At 39.8% G+C, this 12,453-nt stretch overlaps 1 non-coding gene across 1 annotated transcript; it reads left to right on the top strand.

The window, feature by feature from the left end:
- The first annotated feature begins 6,572 nt into the window (after nucleotides 1-6,572).
- LOC112725693 (small nucleolar RNA R71) lies at nucleotides 6,573-6,680 on the top strand. Its single transcript, XR_003164784.1, has one exon. It is a non-coding gene; the product is annotated as a small nucleolar RNA R71 (small nucleolar RNA).
- Nucleotides 6,681-12,453: the final 5,773 nt, after the last annotated feature.

Here is a 12,453-nt window from a genome sequence, read left to right as displayed (position 1 = left end):
GATATTCTATAAGAATTCAAGACGCATTAATCTGAAGTATTCATCGTCCGATTATAAAGCAACAGGTCGGCAGAAAGTGAAAAATAATTTCACCGCACGACCACGATAAAGATAAATCGTCCGATAAAGGTGAAAGCGCGATTCACCCAAACAAAGATCTAAAGATGCCAACCACTTTCTACAAATCGTCAAACATGAAAACAGAATAATGTAAGAAGTTATCGAAAGCAATCCAAAAAAGAACCTAATGAGGTCTGAGGGATAGCTAAAATAATAACTTAAAGACTGGCCGACATACAGAAGTCGGACCAAGTCAACCCAAGTTATAAGTAAACCCTGGAAAGAGGTCTGGCCAACCCTATTAAAGAGGATTACTTTAACTTAGAAGGGCTCGACCTAACAAAGTCAGCCCAAAATAAAAAGGTTATAAAAGTAATCCCTGAAAGAGACCTGACAAAGGTCCAAGAAAGAGGATTACAAAAATAACCTAGAAAGAGATCGACCTAATGAAGTCGATCTCCTACAAAAAGAAAAGGTTATAAAAGTAATCCCTGAAAGAGACCTGACAAAGGTCCAAGAAAGAGGATTACAAAAATAACCTAGAAAGAGATCGACCTAACGAAGTCGATCTCCTACAAAATAAAAAGGTTATAAAAGTAATCCCTGAAAGAGACCTGACAAAGATCCAAGAAAGAGGATTACAAAAATAACCTAAAAAGAGATCGACCTAACGAAGTCGATCTCCTACAAAATAAAAAGGTTATAAAAGCAATCCCTGAAAGAGACCTGACAAAGGTCCAAGAAAAGGAATTACAAAAATAACCTAGAAAGAGATCGACCTAACGAAGTCGATCTCCTACAAACAAGTTACAAAAGTAATCCCCGAAAAGAGACCTGACAAAGGTCCAAAAAAGATGATTACAGAAATAACTTAAAAAGGGGACCAGCGCAAAAGAACCACCGAGAAACAAGTTGGACCCATAAATCACAACCTCAAAAGATCCAAGCTACAAATAATAAAACAAAGCAATCCGAGGAAGTCGAGATGCAAGATTTCAAACATCAGTAGAAAACAAAAAAGATGCCAAGTCAAAAAACTACTTCTTTTACTCTACAAAAGTTATAAGGCCCGGAAGGCCACCAAAACCTACCGTGAAGGGATAGCGAGCTACCTTTTGTTTTTCAAAATAAAAACTTGCTAAACAAGCAACAAGGAAATGTCAGCAATTAAATAAAACGTTTTAAAAGCCCACAAGCCGGGCCAACTACATATCCAGAAAGAGATCAGCAAACATTAGGAGCCTTCTTGGCAGCATCAGGACAAGGAGAAGGAGGACGAGTCTGAATCGGCACAGCATCTACAGTTCCATCCTCCCGGTTCAGAATTTGGCAATCCGAGTCAGGCACAACCGGAGGAGCAAAAGAGGTCGACACTTTGGCAGAGGACGCAGGGGGAGGAGCAACCTCATCATCATCATCCTCATCATCAGGGACAATCTTGCCATCCCTGACAATGTTATCCAGGCTAAAGGGGGTGAGATCGGCCTCGGGAGTAATGACCCGAACTTGCTCCTTCAAGTTCTCGTAAGCAGCAGTCACGCTGCCAACGAGATGACTTTGGAGCTCAGAATAATCTTCCCGGACATTGTCGAGCTCCCCCTTCAGGCGCATCATCTCCCGATAGGATGTAAGGTAACTATCCTTATGCATCATGGCTGTGTCCTCAGCCAACCTCAAAGAAGCCGCCAGTGATTGAGAACTCGCCTTCTTGTTCTCTAAGTCCTTCTCCAGCTTCGCTACCTTTATCTCAAGTTCCTCCTTCAACTCCCCCATCCGATCAAACTCTTGTTTTGCCTCCTCCATAAACGCTTTAGTGGCATGGAGAGGGAGATTCTGAGCAGTCCGATATATGGCAGCCGCCATATACACCATCTTTACGTGATTTCGGGCCATAAATTCCAAGTGACGGAGGATGGACACATCATCCATGGAGAGGGCGCCATAGGGACCGATTTGCTGATCCACAAATTCAATGGCATTAAAATCAGGAGCATCGAGGTCGAAAGGCTCAGCTGTATTTTGTTTTTTATTGGGAGGAGCAACAGATGGAGCGGCAGAAGTGGGGTGAGGATCCACCAAACGGACTCGGGGTGTAGGGATCACCTTCTTCACCCCAGGAGAACTCGGCACTGATGGCTTCTCGCGCACTTGGGAGGATCCCTTCCCAGCCGCCTTGGCCGCAATATTTCTGGCAGCAGTCGCCCTCTGCGCCCTCTTAAAAGCTTTCATAGATTCATTATTCTTTATTGCCTCTGCAAATAAAACAGAAATTAAGCTACAAGTTGGATAAGTCGGAAAGACAGCTACAAGCAACATAAATAGATAATAAAGGAAACACAAGATACCCAGTTCAGTTTGAAGAAGAGAAAGATTGGTTAAAAATCTCTTTGTGTCAAGATGGGGAGGTTGACCCCAGCGTTCTTCCAAGACAGTCACAAAAGCTCGCTCAGCCTCATCCAACATTTCCCACGCATATCTGGAGACCCTCACATCTTTTTGCCATTCCAAGGGAAAAGCAGGTTCATCATTTTCATCCAGAAAAAAGGGCCGAGCTCCTTCAACAGCTCGGACCTTAAAAAAGTAGTTTTTAAAATCACGGAATGACTCGTCAAACATGGAAAAGACCTTCTTTATCTGGGTAGAACGAAAGGAGACCAAAGCTGACTTCTTTTTTGCCACACCGGGCTTAGTCAAGACAAACAGATAGAAAAAGAGAGATTGAGAAGCAGGAATACCAAAACCATTGCACAACAATTGAAAAATTTTTATGAAACCCCAGGAATTGGGGTGAAGTTGAGAGGGGGCAACATTACAGGACCATAACAGGTCGGTTTCAAATTGAGTAAAAGGAAGGGTGATACCCAGCTGACCGAAGAAAAAATCATAAACATAAAAGAAAGGGCGATCACCAACAACCCAAGTAGAAAAGCAGACTCTCTCATCAGAAGAGGGAGGGACAAGCTCATAGTTCTTCTCATCACTGGGATTACTACAAACACTATGAAACTGCCTAAGCTGTGCACAAAACTCAGAATCAACCAGAGAAACACACATAAGAACCATCGAGTCCACCCAATCGGCTATACCCTCAGGAACCTGGGAAGGCATCTCTACAACGTTATTTCGGTAAGACATGAGGCCAACTAAATCCTACAAAAGAAAAGAAGAACGGATTACTCAAAAACATCTCGGCGGGCGAATACACAGAAAAGGAAAAACCCCAAGACTCAAACTAAAACTCCTGGGGCATCCTTTGGAGGCAGTAACAAAGCAAGGTATCAAGGAAAATCTACTTACGTCCCGGCATCTCACAAACAAGAATAGAAGATCTCAAACAGCAAGCATTTTTCATAGGAGAAAGACAAAACACAAACAAAACAGAAAGTCATCTTCCTACAGTCTATCAGCAAAAAACAACATCAAACATACCAGACGCAACCTTTTTTCAGAATCAAACAAAATTATCATTCCAAAGCTTCAAAATCAAAAGAATTTCACAACATGCAAAAGCCCTAAAAGTATCAAGCAACAGGAAAAGCGAAAAAGACCATGCAAAAGACGAAGAAATTACGAGACACACAATGATCAGGCACAGCGAAAAGTAGAAAGATCCAAACTTTTCCCAACTAAGATAAAAAATTTCTCAAAACAGACACAAAAATGCCATAGAGGGAGGAAGAAAGAAGAACCAAACCTGGGAAAATGAGAGAAAGCTGCAAAGAAAAGCAGAAAAGCGGAAGGAAAAATCCAGAATCACCCCTTCCCCCACGAAAAATCAAAGTCACAAAGCAACGTCGCTGGGCTGAAACGCGAAAGCTACAGGCGGAGGCTTTAGAAAAATCAAAGGAAAAAGTTGAAAGTGAGAAAGTAAAGGGAGAAGTTACGAAGAAGAAGCGAAGAAGAGAAACCGTTTTTGATCGAGAAATTCAAAACAAAAGCCAAGAGAGAGTGGGGGCAATTAGATGCCAATTAAATGCGGATATTAAAACTACTTGCGTTCCCAAAAAAGCACTGATATAAAAGCGCGCGCTTTTAGAGAAAAACGTTCTACATTCAAAAGCTGCTACAAAAAGGAGTCGACAAAATGCTTGAGTTCGGCTTCGCTACGAGAAGGACCAAAGTCAAGGACTCGACCTCGACAAAGAAGACCGAGCTCAAGCAGGGGCACTGTTCATACCCTGGGTCGAGCTATCCGACCTGGGATGATTGACGACAAAGCGACCGACCTCTTCAGGTCAAGCGGACCGACTTCCTCTTAAAGAAATCGACCAAATCGACAAGAAAGCCCATAAAGGGCCCAATTAGAGGAACACGACCCAAATCCAAAGGCCGTCCAAGCCTATAGAGATAAGGGCGGTTCCCTTGAAGATAGGCTGATCTCAACCCAAAGATAAAGATAAGATAAGATAACTAACTTATCTTATCTAGAAAGGTCACCCTACAACTACTATAAATACACTGGAGCACCCAGGTATAACTCATACTCTGATTCTACATAAAACCTGTTTAATACCCATGCTAACTTAAGCATCGGAGTCTCTTGCAGGTACCCCCCACCCTCCAGTGACGAAGCATCAGCAGTGCAGCAAGTCTAGCAAGTCGGACACAACAGCTCTGGCTGCCACCAGCCAGCCGGACACGACATCTCCGACTAGTACGGAAGATCTCGTCCGAGATCGACCTCCAGTTTCAGGTAACCCTCGGAACAATAACAAAAGAAAATAGAAATTTAACATAGATAATTAAAAATTGGGTTGCCTCCCAACAAGAGCTTCTTTAATGTCAATAGCTTGACAGTGGGCTCTCATGGAGCCTCACAGATGTTCAGAGCAATGTTGGAACCTTCCAACACCAAACTCAGAGTTTGAATGTGGGGGTTCAACACCAAACTTAAAGTTTGGTTGTGGCCTCCCAACACCAAACTTAGAGTTTGACTGTGGGGGCTCTGTTTGTCTCTGTATTGAGAGAAGCTCTTCATGCTTTCTCTCCATGGTTACAGAGGGATATCCTTGAGCTTTAAACACAAGGGAGTCTTCATTCACTTGAATGATCAATTCTCCTCTGTCAACATCAATCACAGCTTTTGCTGTGGCTAGGAAGGGTCTGCCAAGGATGATGGATTCATCCATACACTTCCCAGTTTCTAGGATTATGAAGTCAGCAGGGATGTAGTGGCCTTCAACCTTTACCAAGACATCCTCTACAAGTCCATAAGCCTGTTTCTTTGAATTGTCTGCCATCTCTAGTGAGATTCTAGCAGCTTGTACCTCAATAATCCCTAGCTTCTCCATTATAGAGAGAGGCATAAGGTTTATACTTGACCCCAGGTCACACAGAGCCTTCTCAAAGGTCATGGTGCCTATGGTACAAGGGATTGAGAATTTTCCAGGGTCTTGTCTCTTCAGAGGTAATTTCTGCCTAGTCAAGTCATCCAGTTCTTTGATGAGCAATGGAGGTTCATCCTCCCAAGTCTCATTACCAAACAACCTGGCATTTAGCTTCATGATTGCTCCAAGGTACTTAGCAACTTGCTCTTCAGTAACATCTTCATCCTCTTCAGAGGAAGAATACTCATCAGAGCTCATGAATGGCAAAAGTAAATTCAATGGAATCTCAATGGTCTCTGTATGAGCCTCAGATTCCCATGGTTTCTCCTTAGGGAATTCCATGGAGGCCAGTAGACGTCCATTGAGGTCTTCCTCAGTGGAGATCACTGCCTCTTCCTCCTCTCCAGGTTCGGCCATGTGAGACGTGTTTATGGCCTTGCACTTTCTCTTTGGATTCTCTTCTGTATTGCTTGGGAGAATACTAGGAGGGAGTTCAGTAATTTTCTTACTCAGCTGACCCACTTGTGCCCCCAATTTTCTAATAGAGGACCTTGTTTCAGTCATGAAACTTTGAGTGGTTTTAATTAGATCAGAGACTATAGTTGCTAAGTCAGAGTGGCTCTGCTTAGAATCCTCTGTCTGTTGCTGAGAAGATGATGGAAAAGGCTTGCTATTGCTAAACCTGTTTCTTCCACCATTACTGTTGTTGAAACCTTGTTGAGGTCTCTGTTGATCCTTCCATGAGAGATTTGGATGATTTCTCCATGAAGGATTATAGGTGTTTCCATAGGATTCTCCCATGTAATTCACCTCTTCCATTGCTGGGTTCTCAGGATCATAAGATTCTTCTTCAGATAAAGCTTCTTTGGTACTGCCTATTGCTGTTTGCATTTCAGACGGACTCTGAGAAATCATATTGACTTATTGAGTCAATATTTTATTCTGATCCAGTATGAAATTCAGAGTATCAATCTCAAGAACTCCTTTCTTCTGATTTGTCCCATTATTCACAGGGTTCCTTTCAGAAGTGTACATGAATTGGTTATTTGCAACTATCTCAATGAGTTCCTGAGTTTCTGTAGGCATCTTCTTCAGATGAAGAGATCCTCCAGCAGAGCTGTCCAATGACATCTTGGACAGTTTAGACAGACCATCATAGAAGATACCTATGATGCTCCATTCAGAAAGCATGTCAGAAGGACACCTTCTGATCAATTGCTTGTATCTTTCCCAAGCTTCATAGAGGGATTCTCCTTCCTTCTGTCTGAAGGTTTGGACTTCCACTCTAAGCTTGCTCAATTTTTGAGGTGGAAAGAACTTTGCCAAGAAGGCATTGACTAGCTTTTTCCAAGAGTTCAGGCTTTCTTTGGGTTGTGAATCCAACCATGTCCTAGCTCTGTCTCTTACAGCAAAAGGGAAGATCATAAGTCTGTAGACCTTAGGATCAACCCCATTGGTCTTGACAGTGTCACAGATTTGCAAGAATTCAACTAAGAACTGATGAGGATCTTCCAATGGAAGTCCATGAAACTTGCAATTCTGTTGCATTAGAGAAACTAATTGAGGCTTAAGCTCAAAGTTGTTTGCTCCAATGGCAGGGATTGAGATGCTTCTCCCATAGAAGTCGGGAGTAGGTGCAGTAAAGTCACCCAGCACCTTCCTTGCATTGTTGGCATTGTTGTTTTCAGCTGCCATTGTTTCTTCTTCTTTGAAAAGCTCTGTTAGGCCCTCTAGAGAGAATTGTGCTTTAGCTTCTCTTAGCTTTCTCTTCAAGGTCCTTTCAGGTTCAGGATCAACTTGAACAAGTATGCCTTTATCTTTGCTCCTGCTCATATGAAAGAGAAGAGAACAAGAAAGTAGGGAATCCTCTATGTCACGGTATAGAGATTCCTTGAGGTGTCAGAGGAAAAGAAGAATAGAAGGAGGAGGTAGATAGAAGAGAATTCAAATTTATCAAGAGGGATAGAGTTCGAATTGCACCTTGAAGAGGAGTGTTAGTCCCTTAAATAGAAGGATGTGAGAAGAGGGGAAGAAATTTTCGAAATTAAGGTAAGAAATTTTGAAAATTTGGTAATTGATTTTCAAAAACTAAGATTGGGAAAGAAATTAAGTGATTTTGAAAAAGATTTTGAAATTAGAAATTAAAAGGATATGATTGAAAATTAATTTTGAAAAAGATGTGGTTAAAAAGATATGATTGAGAAGATATGATTGAAAATCAATTTAAAAAAAGAAAGATTTTAAAATTTGATTACTTGACTAACAAGAAATTAAAAGATATGATTCTAAAATTTAAAATTTGATCCTTTCTTAATAGGCAAGTAACAACTTGAAAATTTTGAAGTAAATCATTAATTATAGCAAGGATTTTCAAAAATAATAATAATAAAAAAATGGAAAGAAATTGATTTTGAAGAGATATGATTGAAAAGATATGATTTGAAAAAGATTTGACTTAAAAACAAAATCTTCCCTCTAGTGTCCTCCTGGCGTTAAACGCCCAGAATGGCATCCATTCTGGCGTTTAACGCCTAAAATCCTACCTTTTTGGGCGTTAAATGCCCAGCCCTGGCTGGCGTTTAAACGCCAGTTTTCCTTCTTCACTGGGCGTTTTGAACGCCCAGCTTTTTCTGTTTGATTCCTCTGCTGAATATTCTGAATCTTCAATTCTCTGTATTATTGACATGAAAAGACATAGTTTTGAAATTTTTTTTTTAATTTTTCAATGATGAGAAACAATCAAAATACAGCTAATCTTAGGAAACTCAAATCAAACAAACAATGCATGTAGGACATCAAACTTAAAAATTTTCATATAAGAGACACTAATAAATTGAGAATGCATATGAGAAACAACAAAACACACAAAACAAGAGAATTTAAAGATCAGAGCAATGAAATCATCAAGAACAACTTGAAGATCAATGAAGAACAATATGCATATATTCGAAAAATGCAAGAAGAAGAAAGTCATGCAATTGACACCAAAATTAGACACTAGACTCAAACAAGAAACATAAAATATTTTTTATTTTTATGGTTTTATAAATTTTTTGTGATTTTTCGAAAATCATATGGAAAAGAGAATAAAGATATTCAAAACTTTTAATAAGAATTCCAGGAATCATGCAATGTTAGTCTAAAGCTTCAGTCTAAAAAGATTAGACATGGTTAGCTAAGCTTCAGCAGGATATTACATTCAGCAGCTAAATTGATGAGAATCAATCAGCTTTTGTGATGATAAGAACATCACCTTGAAACTCTAGAATTCATTCTTAAAAATTCTGAAAAATAAAAAAAGTACCTACTCTAAGCAACAAGATGAACCGTCAGTTGTCCAAACTCGAACAATCCCCGGCAACGGCGCCAAAAACTTGGTGCACGAAATTGTGATCATCAACAATGGCGCCAAAGACTTGGAGCTCTCAAACGTGAATCACACTTTGTCACAATTCCGCACAACTAACCAGCAAGTGCATTGGGTCGTCTAAGTAATACCTTACGTGAGTAAGGGTCGATCCCACGGAGATTGTCGGCTTGAAGCAAGCTATGGTCATCTTGTAAATCTCAGTCAGGCGGATTCAAATGGGTATGGAAGATTGATAATTAAAAGATAAATAAAACATAAAGTAAAGATAGAGATACTTATGTAATTCATTGGTAGAAATTTCAGATAAGCGTATGGAGATGCTTTGTTCCTCTTGAACCTCTGCTTTCCTATTGCCTTCTTCCAATCATTCATACTCCTTTCCATGGCAAGCTTTATGTTGGGCATCACTGTTGTCAATGGCTACTTCTCGTCCTCTCAGTGAAAATGTTCTACGCACGCTATCACCGCACGGCTAATCATCTGTCGGTTCTTGATCATGTTGGAATAGGATCCATTGATCCTTTTGCATCTGTCACACGCCCAACAATCGCGAGTGTGAAGCTCGTCACAGTCATCCCTTCCCAGATCCTACTCAGAATACTAAAAACAAGGTTTAGATGTTCTGGATCTCAGGAATGGCCGCCAATAATTCTAGCCTATACCACGAAGGTTCCAATCTTAGATTAGAAACCCAAGAGATACACATTCAAGCTTGATTGCATGTAAAACGGAAGTGGTTGTCAGTCACGCGTTCATAGGTGAGAATGGTGATGAGTGTCACATAATCATCATATTCATCATGTTCTTGGGTGCGAATGAATATCTTGGAGAAGAAATAGACTTGAGTTGAATAGAAAAACAATAGTACTTGTATTAATTCATGAAGAACAGCAGAGCTCCACACCTTAATCTATGGTGCGTAGAAACTTCATCGTTGAAAATACAAAAGTGATAATGGTGTAAGCATGGCCGAATGGCCAGCCTCCAAGGTCTAGGGACTAAACGTCCAAAGATGAAAATACAATAGCAAAAGGTCCTATTTATAGAGAACTAGTAGCCTAGGGTTTACAGAAATAAGTAATTAATGCAGAAATCTTCTTCCGGGCCCACTTGGTGTGTGCTTGGGCTGAGCATTGAAGCTTCCATGTGTAGAGACTTTTCTTGGAGTTAAACGCTAGCTTTTGTGCCAGTTTGGGCGTTTAACTCCAGCTTTTGTGCCAGTTCTGGAGTTAAACGCCAGAATTCTTGAGCTGACTTGGAACGCCTGTTTGGGCCATCAAATCTCGGGCAAAGTATGTACCATTATATATTGCTGGAAAGCCCAGAATGTCTACTTTCCAACGCAATTAAGAGCGCGCCAATTGAGCTTCTGTAGCTCCAGAAAATCCACTTCGAGTGCAGGGAGGTCAGAATCCAACAGCATCTGCAGTCCTTTTTCAGCCTCTGAATCAGATTTTTGCTCAGGTCCCTCAATTTCAGCCAGAAAATACCTGAAATCACAGAAAAACACACAAAATCATAGTAAAGTCCAGAAGAGTGATTTTTATTTAAAAACTAATAAAAACATAATAAAAACTAACTAAAATATACTAAAAACATACTAAAAACAATGCCAAAAAGCGTATAAATTATCCGCTTATCAGGCCACCAACGTTGCTTCCTCCTTTCTTGCAATGTTAGCCATAGCGTTAGTGGGCTAACTTTGGCCACTAACGCTATGGCCTCTGCTTCTTCTCTGCCCTTGCTTTGCTTCTCCTCACCTATCATCAACCAAACAAATGTATCAAAGCCTTGCCATAATCACACTATAATGCATCATTTATAGCATCAAATAGTTCTTGCATTAATCTCATGAAAATGCTCAGAAATAACAATGTTTGATTGAATCAAGACATGTATACATTTCTCATCCAAATGCTTACTTATTGCCTAAGAAAGTGTATGAAACCAAGTAAAAACTAATGAAAAAGGCTTGTGAAACTAGCCTAAGATGCCTAGACATCACAACACCAAACTTAAATCTTGCTTGTCCCCAAGCAAGCAGTAAAGCATAAGATAAATAGATGAAAACAGAGATAGATGTAAGCCCTTATTGAGAGATAATCAATCTTGTTTCATGGGGTTTCATGCATGATATCTTTGAAGCTCATGAACTTATTAGTTTTTAGGTTAGACATCCACTTAAATATTGACTCAGGTGCTTCTATGAAACCTTTTTATTCTCTAATCCTTGGTGTTAACTTATTGCTTTTCTTTTTCTTAGAGACTTATTCTTTATTGAAGCTTAGTGTTCTGTGTTGAGGCAGCTCTTTATGGTAAGCTTTCAGTCAACACTCCCGACCCAGTTGGCTCAAGGTGTTGGATGTTAAAGCACCCCTCATACTTACTAACTCAAGCCTCTCCTCAACACATACACACCACAGACATTTGGCTTGCAATCTAATCCTTGAGAAATTGATGCCCAGCACCTCTTTGGGTTACTAGATGCTTTGTAGTTAGGTTGCTCTTGATAATGGACTTTTGGTTGATAATCCCAGGTTAGTTAACCCAAATTATCAAGTGATAAAGCATTCCTCAGAACCTAATCATCTAAGCATGTCCTAATACAAAAGCACCACAGGCATATATCTTAAGGCTCAAGCTATTGGTGCCTAGCTTATTCATTGTTTCTTTCTTTCTATGTTACCAACGTTACTGCTGCCCGTTAGTGGCTTAACTTTGCCACTAACGTTGGTTTCTCTTTTATTTTTTTCTTTTTTTTTTTGTAAGGATATTTTGCTTACCAAGGTTTCATAAAATGCAAACTAAGCTCATACTTAAGGGAACACTATGGCTTTTAACTTTATTAGTGAACTTTCTATTTATTCAAGCATGCACCACCACATAACCTTATTTTATCTTTTATCAAAATGGACCTTTTACTCTTTCTCTATTTCACAATATTTTCTTTTATTCAAACATGGGGAACAAAGCATACAACTTAAGCAAGATGGCATGGCATAAGCACTTAGACTAGCAAGCTGAAATGACATGAAAGAAAGACAAACAGAATGTAAATGATTATGAAAACAAGGTACAATCACACTTCCAATTAAAACACTTCAAACTGGAAATAATTAAGTGACAATACAACCTCTTGGTGTCTTCTTGCTTAGTCCTTCATCATCATCCTTAGCTTTTGTATTCTTCTTTATGATGATGCATAGTCCCTCCAAGAAATTGAATGACTTCCTGCAAAGATATTGGAAGTTGCTTGTCCCCCAAGCACTTGAGAAATGGTTAGCCTGCATGTATGTTTGTAGGCTTCTGAACTTGTTTTGTTGTGTGAACACCAAACTTAGTTCTTTGCCAACATCTATTATGTAGCAAATTGATTACATGCATGAAACGTTGTGCTTTTATTAAGTAAGCAAACTATGAACTAGAAATTAAACAACTGTTAAGTGGTTTCCATGATTGTTTCGAGTTAATGAATAATGATGCTCTTCGGAGGGTTGCAATGTGTTTCCATGAAATCTGTGATGGAACACCAAACTTAGCATCACATATTCACTCTTTTTGAACTCATTTTGGTGTGCAACACCAAACTTAACTCCGTGCAATACAGGGAAACCTACTTAACTTTCTTATTGAAACAACTAAGAAAAGAAAGTTACCTCTGGTTGGGTTACCTCCCAACAAGTGCTCTTTTATTGT

Source organism: Arachis hypogaea, chromosome 11 (assembly GCF_003086295.3).
Source record: "Arachis hypogaea cultivar Tifrunner chromosome 11, arahy.Tifrunner.gnm2.J5K5, whole genome shotgun sequence".
Lineage (NCBI taxonomy): Eukaryota > Viridiplantae > Streptophyta > Magnoliopsida > Fabales > Fabaceae > Arachis > Arachis hypogaea.
This window is presented reverse-complemented; position numbering and strand designations above follow the sequence as displayed.